Source organism: Panthera uncia (assembly GCF_023721935.1).
Source record: "Panthera uncia isolate 11264 chromosome A3 unlocalized genomic scaffold, Puncia_PCG_1.0 HiC_scaffold_11, whole genome shotgun sequence".
NCBI classification, from domain to species: Eukaryota; Metazoa; Chordata; class Mammalia; order Carnivora; family Felidae; genus Panthera; species Panthera uncia.
In genome coordinates this window covers 19,513,216-19,529,308 of record NW_026057578.1, presented here as the reverse complement: position 1 = coordinate 19,529,308, position 16,093 = coordinate 19,513,216, and the positions used below count along the sequence as shown (strand labels likewise).

Here is a 16,093-nt window from a genome sequence, read left to right as displayed (position 1 = left end):
TGCCTGGTTTAGTCATCCCTATTTATAGCCTGAAGAGCAGTGTCTTTCACCAGGGAGTGCTCCCAGGAGCCTTGTGGCGGTACCCAGAGACAGTTTGGGTTAGTGCGACCGGAGTGGGGAGAGTGCTCCCCGCTTCTAGTGAGTAGAGGCCACGGATGCCGCCAGTGCCCCACGACACCCGGGTTGTGCCCCCCACTAGCAAAGAACTATGCAGCCCAAATGTCAAAAGAGCTAGTGCTGGGAAACCTGGCCTTGGAAGCAGCTCCCCTTTACGGAACAATTCTGCCTCTTAAAATCTAAAGAATCCATGAAATGCAATGCTTTTTCAGTCCTGCCATATTAGGAGTACTTGAGGGCACTTTGGGGAGTGATAGATTTGTGTCGTCCACAGTTCACTGCTTGGGGCCTGGTGCAGAACAGCTGTTTAATACAGTGGATTTGCCTTGTAATTGAAGTTGGGTTTTAACCCATGGTTTAAATCTCATAGACAAAGACACCCTTGGAAATCACTCAAATCACGCACAACACTTTGTACATGCAATGCACACGGCTTGGCATATAGACAAAGGGCTTGGCGTGTGTTGATTTTCATAGTTAAAGCTTTGGAGTTTAAAATGCTGGATGCATAGCTGAGCATAAGGAGCAGGTTTCACAGGACAAGCTGTACTAGGGAACTTGGGACTTTCTGGTGTACTAGCTGCTGAATAGAAGGGCCAGGGAAATTTCTGTACCAAATAACTATTGTTCCTCCTGTATCCTGTATGTAAGGTGGGGCAGTGACAATACCTATGGGACCAGGAGTTGTCAGGATTAAGCTGCCCAGGCTGCAAGTGGACGCTTTGTATCTGCAAGCTGGTATTTCTATTTCTGTCACCCGATGGTAATAACAATACCTCCAAAATCCAAACAGGGGTCCCTCGGACCCAACGTGATCTGAAGCAGAGAAGTTTCCCCCAGAGCACAGAGTTAGGGCATCCTAACTTATTCCAGGGCATCCTCGCGGCTCTTCAGAAAGACTCCGGGAAAATTAGCCGAGACGCAATCTCTCACAGCCAGAAGGAAAGGACTCTGGGATTAAGAGAAGCAGATCCATCCGTTGTGAGATTTGCGTGTCTGGGGCATACTCTGAAAAGAAATGAGGCAGATGAGACTCACGGACTCAGAGACGGAAACACAGGGGAGAGCACTCCACGGGAGTCCTCTTGGGGTGGAACTGTGGGTGACGAATCTGAAGGAGTTTTCCTACCTTGACGTACGAGGATCAGGAAACAGACGGGAACAAACCTTTTAACAAAATAATAGCATTGAAAACTACGATAAAATTGTCTTTAGCTGTAATTTCTTTAGGACCCTTAGGTTTGAGGAACCAGATTCAGTGCTTCCCATTTATTATCTCATTTAATGTTAATCACGCCAAAGGGCTCTATTTTCAGATCCGAGGGGTCCCCTAATCAGCTCGTTGTAGCACGAGGGCACAGAGCCAAACATTTCCACTCCAAAATCCAAGACAGGCTCTTCACCCTAAACCCAAGCCTTCCCCTTGTCCACAGCCCAGAAAACTCCACGTGAAACCCATTATCTCAGTGTGGCTGTGAGGCTGTCTCTGAAAAGGAGGAAAACCAGATTCCTTCCTGTGTGATACTGATAGCTAAAGGATAGGAAGAAGTGATGAACATTTTCGAACATTCCGAGCGCCCTTGGATACGGAATGCTTGCGGCCATATATCCGTTCGGCTGTGTTCTTCACTCACAGTCAAGCTTTTGTCATTGTGATGTCAGTCTTGGGACTGACATGTGGACCAGATCAAAGTACAGATAGCTGGAGGTGGAAACAAAAGGAAATACAAAGCCAAAAGAAGGCACCTATTTCTTACTGTAGTATTTAACCAAAACGAGCCCCCAAAGACTCTCTTTTTTAAAAAAGCTTCTTGGATCTTGCGAGAAATCTTCATGAATTCCTCTCTGCCTGTAGGAAGAAGGCACATCATTAGAAAGGTAATTTGCCCTTCAATTGTAATAAAGTCTTAAATTTTACCTGTGCCTTTCCAGATATGACCTCTGACCTCGGGTTGTCAAGCTGACTGCTCCCAGCTTCCTTCAAGTTGATGGTCATGCCGTGTGCTTCCGCATTCAGAAAATCAAGCCTTGGGTCAAATTCCATACCTCTGTGCAAATGTATAGAAAATTACCTTTCTAAATAACCAGGGATTAATGTTTTAACTCTTAAATAGCTGATACTTCCTATCAGATGTGGAACAGAAGTGAGTGCTTTCAATTATTGCCTGCATCTTCTATAGTTAGGTGTAATCTTTCTTACTATATTGTGTTACTAAAATAGATTATGTAATGCGTAATCTGCAATATGTTAAAGCATAGAAGTTATAATATGATGTTTTATTAAAATTATGTTATAAACCGATTTTTAAAAGGTTGCTACGGTTTAGGAAAGGGATCGGTAAACTATGTTCTCCAGGCCAAAGCCAGCCCACCGCTTGTTTTTATAAATAAAGTTTTATTGGGACACAGCCACACTCATTATATATTGGCAATGCCCGCTTTTGTAGTACAACAGAGCTAAGCGGTTGCAACAGAGACAATATGGTCCACAGAGCCTGAAATATTTATGATCTAGCTTTTTTAGAAAAGTTTGCCACCGATTGCCTTAAAATAACACAGGAGAGGGGTGCCTGGGTGGCTCAGTCAGTTGAGCAATTGACTTTGGCTTGGGTCATGATCTCGTGGTTCGTGAGTTTGAGCCCCACGTCTGGCTCTGGGCTGACAGCTCAGAGCCCGGAGCCTGCTTCAGATTCTGTGTCTCCCTCTCTCTCTCTGCCCCTTCTCCACTCACACTCTGTCTCTCTCTGTGTCTCTCTCTCTTTCACAAATAAATAAACATTAAAAAAAATTAAATAACACAGGAGCTCTAATATTGAAACTGTTTCCTCCTCATTAAATGAGTAGCTTTGGCAGGGTGATAGCTGAAATTAAGATCACTTCTGGCATTCGGGTTGTTTGATCAAGTACAAATTTAGAATCAATCTTGCATCTGTAGTCCAGTAAAACGTTCGGGCTGTGTCCTCAAATAACAATATCTCTAGTGATGCTTTATGGATCCTTTGTAGACGGAACTATACCTTTTGGGTTATGACGATTCTGTGCTGCTTGGCATATACATCCCTTACACCACTGAACTCCAGGCTTCACACCTTTATCCCCCTCCAAATGCCCTCACCCATCTCGGGCCTACCTCTCCTCACCCCTTGTGGCACCAGAGCCAGAAATCCTAACACCCTGAGATGGATCAGATGTTTCTTGGGTCGCCTGGGTGGCTCAGTCAGTTTGGGCTCAGGTCTAATCTCATGATTCATAGGATCAAGCCCTCCGTTGGGCTCCAGGGAGCCCTGCCAGTGAGAAGCATGCTAGGAATCCTCCTTCTCTCCCTCCCTCTGTCCCTCCCTGGCTCCTGCGCTCTGTCTCTCTCTCCCTCAAAATAAACTTTAGAAAGTATGTTTCTATCGGCCAACACGTTAGTATCATCACCAATCCAGGCTTGGTGTGATGTTGCACAGGATAGGAACAAACCCAGTGTGCGCGGCATGAACGGGTGGGTCCACTCCGTGCCTCCACCTGCCCCTTCCAAGGGTCCAGGGCCCCTTCCCCCTAAGGGCCAAGCTGCCAGCTTTTCCTCTCTTCTCTGTCTGGATGGCCTGTGCCTCTGGTCTTTCCTAGCCCTTACTCCAACGTGCAGCTGTATCCTTCCCATTTGGTATTTGGACTGACCCCATGCCCTCTGGTTTGACCTTGATGATCTTACCTCTGGGATTGCCCCTTTGGAAGACCTCCAGCGTGGCTTCATCTGTCTCCATCATGGGTTCTGGCTCCAGCGGGCATAAGGTGAGCCGTGCAGAGCCACTGAGAGGCCAAAGGGAGATGAGGGCAGCTCAGCAAGGCAGGGCTCCATGTGGATTGGGAAGTAGCTGTTCCATCAGGACAGGGACTCGACTGGGAAATATGGAGCTTGCAACTGTCGGGTGAATGAAGCATAATCTGTTGAACTAACGGCCTCAAATGCCAGACCAAAGCATTCCCGCAATTTCTGGCTGGCTTACATGATATTTATTTCATCTTTACACTTACAGGTAATAAGGAAAAGAAAAGAAAGGAAAAAAGCCCACCCCTTATTTTTAATACTTGAATGCAGAGCCTGGCGGTTACGAAGATAAACTTTGAGCCAGACTGCCTGGTTCCAAGTCCAGGCTTCACCTCACATCATGTATAACCTTGGATGGGCTGGCTTGACTTCCTTGCCTCAGTTTTCTCTTTTGTAAAGCAGAGATAATTCAAGTTCCCCATCAGATGATCGTGCAGAGCGCTGTTATCTGGTCTTGTCCGTATGCTAGACATTGAGCTGGGCAGCCCTCCTCGCCCACTTTTCACAAACAGAAGGAACAACATAGGCGCCATGAGCACCCCGGGTTTTGCAGATGTGGAAACTGAGGCTCAGAAAGTTTGAGTCACTCGTCAAGGATAAGAGGGAGGGCATGGCAGGATCTAAAAGATAACTCCAGTCTACCCAATTCCCCAGTCAAGTTTTAAATCAATTGAAATGGGTACATTCTGCCACACCACTCTTTACATCCTGTGGAGCCTTGTTCCCGGAAATCGCCATCCCCGGCCTGAGATATAAAAGCAGGTAGAGTCAAGGCCGAGGCTGGTCTGTATTTAGTTTACATCCTCCTCTTGAAAGAAGTCAACCGCCGGCAGCAGACAAACCAATCTGGGACGCTGCATAGATTTACTTCTGATTTTTAGATTTTTAATGAGGTACTTGTCATTGTGCGTATTTTGCTAATCTGGAAGATTTACCCTGTTCATTTGCTGCGTCTCCTCTCTTCTCTTCTCACTCCTTCCCCTTAGCAATTTCTGGCCATGCCCCTTTGCAGAATACCAGCTATTGTTTGATGGGTGTTTCATAGAGAAGAAAATGTATGCAATTCTTGTTAACAGAATCTCTAACAGAAAACCGAAAGAAACGCACACGAGGTAATATATGTAATATACGATATGTCACATATCACATACACACACACACACACAGGAGGAATCTCGTGGTTTGGTTCAGTCCACAAGTTGGTATAGAAATGTACAATTCTCTTCTTCTTATTTACAATGGGCCCCTTTCACAAAGATTTTGCTACTAGATGATATTGAGGGGGAACAACGGGGTTGTTAATTCACACATACATAAATCTCATTTTGATTCTGACAGAGGAGAATAAAAGCATGAGTTATGACCTCTAGGGATTCATTTGAACCAATTCAAAGGGCTGAGGCAGGAGGCAAAATGAGAACACTGCTGCCTGAGTTTCCCCGGAAGAGCATCATTTATTGAGCGTTAAGCTGTGTATTCTGTGTAAATTCTTTCTATAAATTAACATGGCACATCAACCCTTTGAGCGAGGGGTTGTTATCCCCATTTTCCGGATGAGAAAACTGAGGCTAGGAAAGGCTCCATCAGTTGCCCAAAGCCATGCTGCTCACCTTCGGTGGGGCTGAAACGATGACTCTCAGCTGACCTGAGGAACCTGGAAGGTGGTCTGAAGGTCTTAAGCTCCTAGAACAGAGATTCTCTGAGGTGTGAATGCACACGAAGTGCAGTCTCAGCCTAGCCAGGATTAGTGTCTGTGTGCGTGTGCGTGTGTCTGTTTATCTCCTACAAAGACCGTGTAGGAGTGTGTGCACTTCAGGGAGCGAGCAACGGCAATGGTATAAATGTAGTGCTACATCACATCTGGATCCAAACGGGAAGGAAGGAAGGAAGGAGGGAAGGAAGGAAGGAAGGACTGGAGGGCGGAGGCCAAATGGTATCCAATGTCAGTAACCGATGTGGTGAGTTTTAAGGACACTTTCAGTTGCGAGAGAAGACCTCGTGGGACGAATAAATAAGCCAGAGGTAGACCTACCCTACATTTGGTAGACTCAAAGGTTGAATCGCTTCACCGAAGACTCAAGTGCTTTCCATTTTTCTGCTATCCCATCTTCACCGTATGGACTCTGCCCTCAAGATGGCCTCTCAAGGGCAGGCAGTTCGAGAATATACATCTACACATGAAACCATTCAGAGGATAAGGAAGACCCTCTACTCCGATGCATTCTTCCTAAGGGTTGGGAAGTCCTTCTAGAATCTCGCATCAGTTCTCTCTTTGTGTTGGCAAAAACCCATCACAGACCTACTTGGACATCAGTCCCTGTGAAGAGGAAGGGACCTCTATGGTTTAAACAGACTCTAGGAGATAGAATCCATCCCGGAGAGTAAACCACACGACCACGCTGCAACCATGGACACATTTGTGTCCCATTGTAACACATCTGTGTCCTTGTGTCCCACTGTAGCACATCTGTGTCCTTATATCCCACTGTAACACATCTGTGTCCCATGCCAGAGAAGGCACTTCTGCTAAGTACATGAGCCCACAAGACCACACTGGATGTTGAGAACAGGGACCCAGTATCCAACCACCTAAAAGCAAGGGCCCCCTGGGAAAGGACGTAGGGCTTGGGAGAGCCCTACTTTGTGCGCTGTGGGCCGTGTTCCCTCAATACCCAGGCCCTCTGCACATTTATTCATACACTGGCGTCAGAGAGATGGTCAACATGGGCAAAGTCCCTCCCTTCAAGGACTTTACATTCTTGTGGAGGTGGGCCAAGAAAGACAAAAAGTAGCGAACAGACACAAAATGTATAAGGTGGCAAACAGTGCCATAAAGAAAAAAGGAAGGAGATAAGGAGATAGACTATAAAAAAGGATGTGCATCCCTCCTTCTAACTGGAAAGACCTCTTCCTCCCTCCCCCACCCTGTCGCCCCGCTAAGTTAACTCCTGTTCTTCTTTCCAGTCTTAGCTTATGTAGCTAAGACACTCCTTTAGCGTCTCCCTAGCTTCTGAATCTCTCCCTTCTCTTATACAAACTTCTTCTCATGCGAGTTGCAATTTCATTTTTACTTCTACGATTGCTTAGTAGTCCTTCTCTAGATCATAAGAACCATAGGAATAGATAATGTGCCTATTTGCTCAGGATTCCATGTGCAACACTGAGCACACTGCTTAGCATACAGCAGGCACTCAATAAATTCTTTTTTGAGTGATGGAATGAGAAACTGAAATTGTGGTGTTGGCCTTTGGTGGGGCCACGGAAAAGAAACCATTTTCCTGGGGACCACCTGCCACTACCTAGAACAGCACATCAAACCCCAGACTATCTCCGGCCCAGTTTGCCTGCTCTGGACCAGTTTTCCTAGGTTTATATGCTTTCCCTGACAATAAGTGTTTGAAAAATATGCAGACTAGATACTATTCTAATATCCTGTTCATTGCTGTGTATCAGAAGTATTTTTTTTCCGTGCAGATTGTACCCCATTGGGAGGGCACAGGGAGCAAAAACCATCTCTTTCCCTGGGGAATGTGCTTAAAAGAGGCTTTAGAGGGCCACCTGGGTGGCTCAGTCAGTCAAGCATCTGACTCTGGATTTTGGCACAGGTCATGGTCTCACGGCTCATGAGTTCGAGCCCCACGTTGGGCTCTGTGCTGAAAGCAGAGAGCCTGCCTGGGGATTCTCTCTCTCCCTCTCTTTCCGCCCCTCCCCCACTCACTCTCTCTCTCAAAATAAGTAAATAAACTTAAAAATTTTTCAAAAGGCTTTAGAAAAGAGAATTGATGGCCAAGACTTGGAAACATCCCTGATGACGAAATCTGTATCTGCGTATTGCTTCTTTGTACATAGCAGGCCAGCAAAATAGAGTATGGCATACAGGAAAGAAAACCATATTGATGATATTTATTGCTCCCACATCTATTTTTTTCCTCAAGCATAAAAGGCAGAAGAGAAGCTGTTTGCCACCTCATTCTAGACATTTTCAATAAAAATAAGGATGATAGAAAATAAAATTATGTAAGTGCGTGCCTTATTAGATCTCCCTTAGTATTTATAATGCTTTGAGGCAGAGCTATTATCATACCCATTTTACAGATGAGAAAACAGAGGCTCAGGGATGGGAAGGCATTTGTGTGAGATCAGCTGGGGGGTTGGTAATAGGAAGAGAATTTACGCCAAGTGGGTCTTTCTCCAAAGCCTTAGTTAAGTCTTTAAACTTACTGCCTTAGATTGGGGACCTTGTGAGTTAGGTGTTACGTTTTCTACTCTCCAGTGAGGAAAGACTGAGGCCATGAATTGTCAATGACTTGCCAAAGGGCACAAAAGTGGACAATGCCCTTCGGACCACCATTGATAGGCAGATCTTTATATCTGAACTTCTTTCCACTATATCACACTCAGTTCAACTAAGGTTGAAGAAGGCTTCATGCTCACGGATGCAAGAAAACAGATCTGAGAAAGCCCAGCCTTCTCCATCAGGACAACAGAGAAGGGCATAAGACAGGGACATTGTGAGACTATCATAAGACAGCGCTCATTTAGGGAAGAAAGTGCCAGCTAGGCTTCCTCTGAGCTATATCAGGGTAAGCAGGAAGATATCATTATCGTTAGAAAAGGCAGGCTCACCGTCTTATGGATGCTTTATCTTTACAATATAAATATCCATGCTACATCAGTCCTCAAAGATTCGCTGTGAGTATTGAAGAAGACACTAGTTTTATCATTTGCTTTTTAATCACTGAATGGCTCCAAAATTATATTTATATATAGAGACAACAAGAGTCTTTGGGTGGGAGGCATCCTATGCACGATGTTTTTGTGTCTTTGTCAATTTCTCCCCAGCAAATGTGCAGAAAGGAGTGAGCATGACCCCATAGGTTTCCGGGTTTTGTCTTCACTCTCTAAACAAGAAAGAAAGAACAAAACAAAACAAAACAAAACAAGACTTGAGGCAACTCCCTATATTTCAATCATCCAGGAAGTGATTCTGGGTGATAATAAGAGAGGATAGCAAAGATGGGGGACGGGGGGGAAATTACTGGCTTGGTCAAAGCTTGCAAAACGACACCAGTGATTAAAACATCTTATGCTGTCCTCGGGCTGCAGAAGCTATCACTGACAAAAGATCTCATACACACACACACAAAAGGAAAGAAATTAGCCATTAAGAAATATTTCAGCATAATGCAATTATTACAGCTGTATAATTGAATGGGGAAACCATTGATCTGTAGTAGAAAGGAAATTGCTCTTCTCATTGTGTTCCTATGAATATGTGAACATTAATCTCCATCTATAATCAACGTTCATTTCAAATCTGATTGCGTGCTACTAAACACCCGTAGCTATGCTAACATTATGTTAATATGGTTCAACATCATAGCTCCCAGCTTCACAGCACAAATATTTTTCTTTGGCAATCAATAGTAATTTCAGCTGAGTGGATGGAAGTCACGTTTTAATGGTAATCTTTCCTCCAAGCCTCCAAGTGCAAACTCAGTTGGTGTGTTAACATGGCTGCAGTGTGTTGCATATAATCAGATAAATTAACCTGAAAAGAAACGGAGAGAGGGGAAGCAAGGGAGGGAATGGGGGTTAGAAATAAGAAGCGAGCTGGGCAAGACTCTACATCTACCTAATAATGAAAACGCTCGTTGGGGAGGAAAAAGCAAGGACGGATGGGTGGATGGGACTGGACAGACATGTGTGGGCTGGGGGAGAGGTGTGCGGGAAGGGGGCCGGGATCGTTAAGAAATGAACTATTCCTTCTGGCTGTGAACCAGTGGGACGGGAAGCCACGGATTGCTTTGGAGCTCTCTGGACCCTCCCTGCTCCCCTGGCTATTATGATTCTCTTCTTCCTTGAGGAAGAAAGAGAGAGAGGCAGAGAGACAGAGGGAGGGAGGAAGTTTGGACAGAGAGAGAGAACGAGAGAAGAGATTTGGTTATATTCGCTTGGCAAACATTATTTTCAGCCCCCAAAGACCTACCTGATAAAACTCTTAGGTGATCTCACTTGCTCTGCCCCTACATCCTGTTCCCCAACCCCCCCCCACCCCGCTCCTCTTTATGCTTGCACCTCATTCTCCCACAGCTGCTTAAATCACAGGCTTCTTCTCTAAGAAGGATCAAGGTTACGACCTCCAAGGATGTGTGTTATTAGGACAATGCAAAGGAAAATGAAAATAATACGAGACAGGACCCAGCCTCTTCCCTTGCCCTGCTCCGAGGGAGAATTCTCACGCTGTCTTCTCCCTTCACTGCTCCCCACCCCCCTGCCCTATGCTTCCTGGGTCCTTCTTTGAAGATCAGAGGACAAGAACATTCTCTGAAGGACGGCAGGGTATATACACTGAAGCGACAAGGGAGATCCAGGGAAGAGATGACAGGTAGACCAAGGAAAAAGGATCAGGAGGACGCTTGTGGGTAAAGGGCCATCGACATTACAAGTTTGCTTTTTTGAGGGGTTCAGAAAGAAAAGTGCCGTGGATGCAGGAACCACTGAAAAGGTTAGATAAAGGCGAACAGAGTTTTAAAACCTTTCCCAGGATGTTTTGCTCCTTGCCCCACTCGGTCAGTGCTCTGCAGTGACCTCATTACGAAATTAATATCTTTTGCCTCTTTGTTTTCTTCTTCATAATCCTCGAGCGAGTGAAGATTTGAATTCCGTTTACCTGTCTCTTATAATCTCAGAATGCCTTTTTCCGGATGATAGAAATTATTATTGTAATCACATATATTCTACATAAAAATATCTAGAACTGTCAGAGATTTTATCCTGGAAACTCTCACTCAATTTTAATTCTATCAGCTCTGCTTAGATTATCGTAATTGCACCCCCTCCCCCACCCCGGCCTCCGTAACCCTTGGGTTCTTTCCCTTTTAATCTGTCACCTACAAGATAGCCAATAAAGCTGGCACCATTAGGCACAATTTTCAAGGCATTTGGAAACTAAGCATCCAGAACACGGAAACAAGACCATATATTCTCAGCCATGTTTAAAATCATTCAACACCCAAAGAAGTACTTGACAAAATTTCACTTAACTTCTTGTGAAATGTTTAGAAGCCTATTTTGAGTTTTACTGCTTATTAGCAAAGCCCCCACCTCCCAAAAAGGCATTGGGGAAAATATCCCATCTTCCCCCAACACAAGAAAAACAGCTGAAATAATATGCAGAAAACAATATGGCGACAAATAAAAATGTATTCCTTTGTCAGCAGATTCTGCTAGAAGATACAGAGAAAACCTCGCTGAAGATTTGAAAAGTCAAGTGCTAAAAGAAATTTCTTGGTGTGTGAGGTTTGCTATCCAGTTGGGTAAAAGTACAGATGCTTCTAACATTTTTTCCTTATGGAATTTGCCACATGAAACACAGAATGAACTTTTTAGAAAAACACTCAAGAATACATGTAATGGAGAAAAAATATTTCAGCAATAGATGACTTCGCCGTGAAACCAATGTTTTCTGGAATAACTATAAGTTACTAGTAGAGTGACTGATTGATTGGAATTTATTTTTTAAAAATCCCAAGTAAACTTACAGAGATAGGTACAGACATGAAATTCATAGAGTGGATTGTTATGACACTAGGAAAGCCAATAGACAAAACTTGAAGTCACGGGTGCGCAAAACTGTTTATAGTTTGTCATCGGCACGCCTAATTTAAAAGATCTTTAATTTTTTTAATGTTGTTATTCATTTTTGAGAAAGACAGAGAGGGAGAGGGGGAAGGGCAGAGGGGGGTGGGGCGGGACAGAGGATATGAAGCAGGCTCTGACAGCAGAAAACCTATCATGAACTCACAAACTGTGAGATTATAACCTGAGCTGAAGTCAGACGCTTAACCTGCTGAGCTACCCAGGTGCCTCTAAAAAGATCTTTAAAATGCAAAATAATACTTACCTTTGTAATGAGAGAGAGCGTGCCAATTAAAAGTGATTTTTAGAATATAGCAAAGGATTTACAGGAGCTGCTAGATTCAAGGTTATTATTTATCTTTCTTAAATGACAGGTGCTCCAAGTTTACCAAACTTTTTTTCCCCCCTTACCAGGGCAAAACCTCTCAGTGTAAGTTCACCTACCAGATTATTAAATAATAATAACAACCATGCTTACAGTACTGATACTTATAATCTCTCACTTCAAGGTTAAGGCTACGTTTTTTAAATGGGGGACAAAGTGTCCGTTAGGTGAATGGAAGAGACTAGGGGGAGACTGTTTTGAAAACGGACGTTTGAAAGCATCTCCTTCGGCAGAAGATTTAGTGGCTAAAATAATACAAATGCATGAATTATAAGAACTCTCACAGCTACAGCCTCTGACATACATAACAGATATTTAACCTGTATGTAATTTTTCTAAACAAAATTCTTCTGTAGTGGAATTTGAAATTGTTTGCATTGACATACGGGAACAACACGTTCGATTATTTTGTAAAGCTACTAGTTGGCATTAGGGGAGACAGATACTCTGTAGTTTGGATCAAAACCTGCTGCGTAGTGGATGAATGAACTGAGATTGAAACACTGAGCAGGAGGATAGGAAAGGGGAGCCCTGGAGTGGCCTTCTTTTCATGCGGATCTATGCTTCCTTTCTGATGATCTGTAACAAACCACCCCTGAACTTCATTATTATATGCCCGGGTCTGGCCTTTAAACTTTGTACCATGTTGTTGCTATCTGGCACGTCCTGGCCTGAACTTTGTTGTTACCTTGCACGGTTTGGTGTTTGAACTCAGCTGAGCAGTTCTTACCTAGGAATGCTGGAGCAGGAGCCATCAAAGGCGGCTGGGGCTGGAGAGATGCGAACGCTTTTCTGTTCGAATGTGTGATTCTCGGTCTGGGACCAGTGGGGCGGCTGAGCGGAGGGGGGACTGGTCAAGAATCTCTCTCTCTCCACAGCCTCCCCTACATGACTAGTTTGGCTTCCCTACAGCATGGGGGCCCAGAATACTTGGGAATACGTCTCGTGTGACGGCTGGCTTCCCCCGGCGTGAGCGTTCCGAAGGACCCATGAGTGGAAGCTCTAAGGTTTCTCGTGACACGGTCACTGAGTCCAGGAAATTGCTTCCACTGCATTCTATTGGTCACAAAGGTCGCTAGGGCCACTCTAGCCAGATACAAGAAAGTGAGAAACAGACTCAACCTCTCCATGCAAGGAACCTTGCAAGTGGGGAGAGAAGGACCTTCTGTACCAATTAACTGACCCAAGGCACCTGGCGACACCTGTACTAATGCTAGCCTATCAGTCAGTGCTCAAATAATGTAAAGACCATGCAAATGCTTCTCTTTTTTTAGCGAAATAAATTGTTTCTCAGCTTTCATCTGACAGTTCTGCATCTTTAAATGCACACTGTTCATCATTCTGTCTTCAGAATTTTCTTTTTTCTTTCTGGGAATTTTATGTCTTTTTTCTTTTTTTAATATTTATTTATTTTTGAGAGAGAGAGAAAGAAAGAGCACACACACACACACATATGAGAGAGAGAGAGAAGAGAGTTGGGGGGAGGGGCAGAGAGAGGGAGAGAGAATCCCAAGCCGGCTCCACGCTGTCAGCACAGAGCCCGACGCAGGGCTCAAACTCTTGAACCATGAGATCATGACCTGAGGCAAGATCGAGAGTCGGACGCTTACCCGACTGAGCCACCCAGTGACCCCTATGTATATATTTTTTCTAATCACAGTATAGTTGACGTACGAGGCAAGAATATACAAAGGTCAAAACACTGTCTCTTCAATAAATGGTGCTGGGGAAACTGGACAGCCCCACCAAGCACTTCTTAAAGCTCGAGCACAGTCTCCGATTATGATGAATGAGTCCTTCTATTTTCTTTAACACACATGGCCTGACAAAGGCATTTTTTTTTTCTGTTTGGGGATTATAATACTAACCGCTAATGTTTATGGAACATTTCTGATATGCTGAGCTTTTTTTCACAAGTGATCTAATTTGACCCTCTCCACAAACCTCCTCGGTAGGTACTCTGTGTGTTTGGATTCCTCCCAGATAGGAATAAAGCTGAGAGAACGTTGTGACTTACCCTGGGTGACACAGGATGTACGTAGCAAATGCATGGGAGCAATCCAATCTAGCTGACAGCAGTAACTACGCTCCTAACTGCCATGTAGTTGGAAAATCTGTAAAGATAAACATGTGAAATTACATTTTATTGTACATTGTATACATTGGCTTCATTCTAGCTTATTAAAATAGATCACAAAAAATTATGGATGTCTTTTCTATGGAATACTATGGAACTATCATAAAAAATGATGTAAGTGCTTATGTGTGTTTTTGAAAGCCAAGTTATAGGAATATAGAGAGAGACATTATATATATAGTATATATACTATATATAAAATATTATACACACACATGCACGCACGCACAGGTTCACACACATAGAAGGAGAGAGAGCATTTCCACAAAAAAAGATACATTAGAAAACTTTACATGTAGGGGCGCCTGGGTGGCTGTCGGTTAAGCATCCGGCTTCGGCTCAGGTCATGATCCCATGGTCTGTGGGTTTGAGCCCCGCGGCGTCGGGCTCTGTGCTGACAGCTCAGAGCCTGGAGCCTGTTTTGGATTCTGTGTCTCCCTCTTTCTCTGCTCTTCCCCCTCTCATGCTCTCTCTCTCTCTCTCTCTCTCTCTCTCTCTCTCTGTCTCTCAAAAATAAATAAACATTAAAAAAAATTAAAAGAAAAAAAGAAACCTTTACATGTGGTTCATACTGGGAAATGGGAACTGGATTTCTTTGAAAAGAAAAAAGAGAGAAGAAAAGATGCTTTCTCCTTTCCTTACTTTATTATTTATTGTCACAGCATGTGCTTCTGCAGCCCCGCCCATACCCCTGAGCCCATCCCTTGTTCCCTGAGCTCTGTCGACAGTTCCCATACATGTGAGTATGGCGTCCGACTGAAACCCCCCTCCCCCCCGCCCCACCTTTGCCATGTCCATCCCTCTGTCCTCTCTCTCTCTCTCTCTCTCCCAGGATCATTGTCGTGCTGCTGGCTTGGGGCAGGTCAGAAGAACCCGGAGCCAACTTCAGCCAAGGAGGGGCCGCAGTTATGGAAGAATCTTCTGACCTCCCTGAGGCCTTTGCAGTGTCTCGGGGGGGCCCCGTGGGACTGTGACCCAGTTGCCCACAGCAGTGCCCTCCCCCCTTCACGACTCTTTGCCGGTGCCCCACCCCTCCCCCCCAGCTCCCTGTCTCACTTCCCACTTCCCCCCTGTGCTGCCTCGGATAACCTCCCAAATAAACCGCCTGGGTCTGAATCCCTGTCTCAGATCTGCTTTGGGGAGAACCCAAATGACAGCAAATATTTTTGATGCTGTTTTTTTTTTTTTTTTTGAAAGGGAGAGAGTGAATGGGATAGGGGCAGAGAGAGAGAGAGAGAGAGAGAATCCCAAGCAGGCTCAACGCTGTCAGCGCAGAGCCTGACACGAGGCTCGAACTCACGAACCCGGACATCATGACCTGAGCCCGTCAAGAGCCGGACGCTTAACTGACTGAGCCACCCAGGCGCCCCAGGACAAATACTATTTATATTTGTGCTCGGTGCTCACGTAACTTTCACTTAAGAAAAGAAGAACCCCTGGGGCGCCTGGGTGGCTTGGTCTGTTGGGCGTCCGACTTCGGCTCAGGTCATGATCTCACAGTCCCTGAGTTCGAGGCCCGCGTCGGGCTCTGTGCTGACAGCTCAGAGCCTGGAGCCTGTTTCAGATTCTGTGTCTCCCTCTCTCTCTGCCCCTCCCCTGTTCATGCTCTGTCTCTCTCTGTCTCAAAAATAAATAAACGTTAAAAAAAATTTTAACAAAAAAAAAGAAGAACCCCGCTACGTTCAAGTTAATCAAGCCATGGAAGAGTACGTTATTTTCAGGCACCAGGACGGGGGCATTATCCCTAATGCACACACTGGGCCTGCGTGAAGGAGGCTCTAAGCCGTCCCGCGGCTTCTCCCAATGGACACAGATGTCTTCTGAGGGCCACGGTTGAGTCTAAGGAAAGTCGGGCTTGGCGGGGGCCTCCAGCAAGGCCTGGGGCAGAACGCCGTCTTGCCAAAGTGTGACGTGACTTGCTTCTCTGGTCCCCGTGCCCACCCCCTCTCGCATCCGTCGTTGATTGCACCCCCGCTGTGAGCTCCGCACCATGCCCTTT

General features: G+C 45.1%; 1 long non-coding RNA gene across 2 annotated transcripts; it reads right to left on the bottom strand.

Annotated features, from left to right (window-relative positions):
• Positions 1-1,864: 1,864 nt before the first annotated feature.
• On the bottom strand, positions 1,865-12,995 carry LOC125936602 (uncharacterized). 2 transcript variants are annotated; one of them, XR_007462069.1, is made up of 4 exons: positions 12,688-12,995; positions 3,815-4,024; positions 2,036-2,165; positions 1,865-1,966 (listed from the first exon to the last, which is right to left on the bottom strand). It is a non-coding gene; the product is annotated as an uncharacterized LOC125936602 (long non-coding RNA). The 2 variants fall into 2 exon arrangements; XR_007462068.1 differs by having other exon boundaries at positions 2,064-2,165; positions 12,688-12,991.
• Between the last annotated feature and the right edge of the window lie 3,098 nt (positions 12,996-16,093).